The following is a 4702-nucleotide window of genomic DNA, read 5'->3' on the forward strand; positions in this document are numbered from 1 at the left end:
CTGTTTCCTTTCTCATTTATTTAGGAAATCAGTTAACCATGGAATCAGATCCATGGTTCAATTTCAAACATTTTTCTACCACCTCTGCATGGAACTTTTAATAACTCAGACATGCATAAACTATTCAAACAAACCATTTCTTTCTCATGTGGTACAAAGTTTGGGTTTTGCTGGGGTTTTCAGCTCAAAAATGTATTGCCACTTTATACAACTTTCAACGCATGGAAGAATCATCTCCTCTCCAGCTTTGTCTTTTTTTTTAATCACTTCAGGTCATATTTGCCATTCCTGATGATCCTCTTTGATGACTAATCACTAGAATTATTTATCTTGCAGTAATTCACTGTCCACAGAAGCCCCCAAATGTAATCTAACACTTTTGTTGTCTGGTACATATACACAAGTTTTGCCACTTTCTCTCTGCTTGGCTCTAGATAGTCTATTTTTCATATTTTGTATTTTTCATAGGGTCCCAGCCCCGGATATTGTTTCACTATGTGAGAATAATTTTTTTAAAGCAAGCATTTTGCTTTCGTAATTATAGAGAAATATATGGAAAATTACCCCAGTATATTTTAGAGCTTAGAAGCCAAAGGACATTGTCCCAAGTGTATACATTTTTCAAAAATAGTATCATGATTTCCTGAGGGAGTTTAATGATTTCTGAAGGTCTCGTCTCTGTGGTATGACAATTCCCAAACTGACAGTAAAGAGCACAAAATGGTAGACTGGAGGAAACTTTGGGGATTAAGTGGGAACATCCTTTGGCAAGGTCAGGGCCCCAGAGAGGAGAAATGCTTCTAAATAGGCTTCCTCTTCACTTTTTCTCCTATGTTTCACCCATTGCACCACAGAAATATAGATCTCTGCTGAAGATGAGTAATACAAGTCTGCCTCCTTTCAAAGATTAAGGTGTAGTATCAATGTATTTTTCAAGATCTTTTTATACTTTAAAGAGAAAAGTAAACTTCTATTTTTTCTTGAACCAAGGGCTATGCAGAAAAACTGTTTTACCAGTGAGCTCTCTTTGCCAGAGCTATAACAGATTATTCAGAGTGCTCCTGTCCTGCAGAATTTCACTGCTTTAGAAAGTCTCACAGAGCACAGCGTGGCCATGCGCAGTATTAACAGCTTTACAGCATACAGATGCTTTCCAGGCCCTGGTCCCACATTTACTGGAGTAAATAGGAAGCTTCTTGTCCAACTCGAATAGCATAGGCTTGATGTCCAGCGTAACTGTTGATCTGACCTGCAGCTGGGACCAAGATGTTGAATAGCTAACAAGAGCTGTAGAGGCAGACATAAAAACTGCGTGATTCACGTTAGACAGCAAAAATACTCAGCACAACTTGCCTTGCTATGGATTCACTTAGAAACTAGCTTTCTTAGAATCCGTTTCTGGTAGGGATAAGACATTTGGTTATGATGTAGAAATGAGAATTAGGAGAGGCAACATAAATACCTGTGTTCTTGCTAACTGATCTCTTCCTGCCTTGACTCCTAACTTATTCCCTCTGTTAAATTTCTCCTGGAATATGACTGCTGTAAAGTAACATAACTGGGACTTAAACAAAGATCCACGGCAAAAATAAAATCATAGATGTCTCCATGTTTATAAAACAAATGAATAAAGGTATCTGAGTGAGACAGATGACTTCTAAATCATTATTCAATAAAGCCAGCAAGGCTTTTGACACTGTCTCCCATCACATCCTCCTAGGTAAGCTCAGGAAGTGTGGGTTGGATGACTGGACAGCGAGGTGGATTGAGAACTGGCTGGATGGCCGAGCTCAGAGGGTTGTGGTGAATGGTGCAGAGTCTAGTTGGAGGCCTGTGGCTAGTGGTGTCCCCCAGGGGTCAGTCCTGGGTCCAGTCTTGTTCAATGTATTCATCAATGACCTGGAGGAAGGGACAGAGTGCACTCTCCTCAGCAAGTTTGCTGCTGATACTAACCTGGGGGGAGTGGTTAACACACCAGAAGACTGTGCTGCCATTCAGAGGGACCTGGACAGGCTGGAGAGGTGGGCGGAGAGGAACCTCCTGAAGTTCAACAAAGGCAAGTGCAGGGTGCTGCCCCCGGGGAGGAATAACCCCATGCACCAGTACAGGCTGGGGGCTGACCTGCTGGAAAGTAGCTCTGCAGAGAAGGACCTGGGAGTGCTGGTGGACAACAAGTTAAGCATGAGCCAGCAGTGTGCCCTTGTGGCCAGGAGGGCCAGTGGTATCCTGGGGTGTGTTAGGCAGAGTGTTGCCAACAGGTGGAGGGAGGTGATCCTGCCCCTCTACTCAGCCCTGGGGAGGCCACCACATCTGGAGTACTGTGTCCAGTTCTGGGCTCCCCAGTCCAAGAGAGACATGGCACTACTGGAGAGAGTCCAGCGGAGGGCTACAAAGATGATGAGGGGACTGGAGCCTCTCTCCTCTGAAGAAAGGCTGCGAGAGCTGGGCCTGTTCAGCCTGGAGGAGAGAAGATTGAGAGGCGATCTCATCAACGTGTACAAGTATCTGAAGGGGGAGTGTCAAGACGATGAGGCCAGCCTCTTCTCCGTGGGGCCCAGCAACAGGACAAGAGGCAACGGGCAGAAACTGAACCACAGGCAGTTCCATCTGAACCTGAGGAAAAACTTCTTCACTGTGAGGGTGACAGAGCGCTGGCACAGGTTGCCCGGAGAGGTAGTGGAGTCTCCTTCGCTGGAGATATCCAAAACCCGCCTGGACGCGATCCTGTGCAATACGCTCTAGATGACCCTGCTTGAGCAGAGCGGTTGGACTAGATGATCTCCGGAGGTCCCTTCCAACCTCAGCCATTCTGTGATTCTGTGTGATTCTGTGATTCTATTCCTTATTGAGAAGTATAGAAGTAACAGTTCAAAGTTAGCCTAGGTGAAAAGAGCAGTCCTCCATCTCTTTACATAGTCAATGGTGTTCCCAGTAACCTCTTTTGACAAGCCCTGTGGTCGTCCAAGCTCTTGTGTGATGTTAGTTGCTTTGATGACCTTCCAAAATCGATGTCAGCAGAGGGTCTGATTCCTCATATTTAAGTCCAGTGTTTATGGAGGGAGCCTTGGGAGCTAAACATCTTGAGCAGTCAGGGAATAAAAGGGGTTGGTCCTGACCTGTGGATGTCCATTCTCACTGTAAGATTAGTGATTTCTCCCTGCTCAGAAACAGCAGTGCTCCCTTTTCATCACTGCTTTAAGCTGAATTGCTTATGGCTTCTCTAGGGTGTGCAATCATGTGCAGCCAGGACGCTCCAAGCATTAGCAGCCCTGACTTGCCTGGCAGCTCCTCAGACTCTAGATCCACTAAAACATGGATTCACTGGCTCAGGAGGTTTCTGGCAAGTCATAAACCCAAGAGGTGCTGATCTTAGCTCAGTCCCAGCTCTGAAATCACCTCATCCATGATATTCCCAATAAGAATGGAAAAAGTATCGTGTGTAATTATTTTTTAATGCTCTATAAATACCCTTTGCCCTTACACAGTGTAAATTAGCTTTGGAAAACTATCAGCTGGTGATAAAGGACCAGGTAAAAAAAATCTAGGACAACGCATAGCAAACCATGCCTGGCCGCTATAAGTAACAGGTGTGAGCAGAACTGGTATCAAAACCACCCACACATCACACTTGATTTAATTGCCATGCTCGCACGTTCTAAACAAGTAAAAAGTCACTGCTGTGGAGATAGACTTGCATGTTTTGTACTTTGTTCTATTTTAAAAAATACGTCATGTAGGAGAAAAGGCAACATTGCTAGCTTTGATTAATAATTATGTAGGAGTGTGTAAAATGAATATGAAAAAATTAAACATTTTCTATCTTTGTCTCTAAAATTTATTTCAAGCTAGCTGATTGTTCACAGCACTTTTCACCCTTTTTTTGTGTGGAAAAGTTCAATGGAGAGTGATTCTTTTTCAGGATGGCAATTTTGCAAAAATATTCAGGTCTCAGGGTTCTTTATTTCCTTGCAGTAATTTTACCCCCTTGGCTATGAATTAATTTAGTTCCTCTTGTAATTCATGTAACAGTATCCCATGCTAAATCTTGCACAAATTAAAATGCGAGGCAGTTGCAATAGGCCCAGGTGTTTCACACCTGCCTGCTAAAGGGGACAAAGTAAGATTTTTGCATGTATAAACCCCAAAGGAGGATGACAAGCAGAACAGAGTGAAGGAGACCCGACTGCTGCACTTCTGACGGTGTTGCTGAACCATCTTTCTGCTGCCCCTACCTATGTAGCAGGAGGAGAGCCAAGGAGAGGCCTTGACTAGCCTCATATTTTGTAGGCTGAAATCTGTATTTTGAATGAAATCCTTGTTTCTCAACCTTCCCATTATTCTACCTGAAAGAGGAAGAAGCAGACAACAGTCTTGCCAATAATTCTTTCCTAAGGGGTAAAGCCTCATCCTTAACCTTATGTCTATTCCCAAATAGTCCCATTTTTGCAGCTTTCCCTGCTGCACCACATAGAAGACCTACTATCACACACAGTCTGAAGCTGGCACCATACTCACTCAGGGGAATGACATATTCTGAAACTCCTGATCTTTTGCATTTTGCTTACAAGACAAATTATTCTGTACTGAAAACAAGGTAGAAAAGTGCATAGATGTCAACCAGGAAAAAACAAAATGCCAGTGAAACTCCGGTGAGGACTGACAGATCCTTCTGTGTCTTCACCTGATGCTACAAGCTCCAGTG

This window comes from Struthio camelus, chromosome 1 (assembly GCF_040807025.1).
Source record: "Struthio camelus isolate bStrCam1 chromosome 1, bStrCam1.hap1, whole genome shotgun sequence".
NCBI classification, from domain to species: domain Eukaryota; kingdom Metazoa; phylum Chordata; class Aves; order Struthioniformes; family Struthionidae; genus Struthio; species Struthio camelus.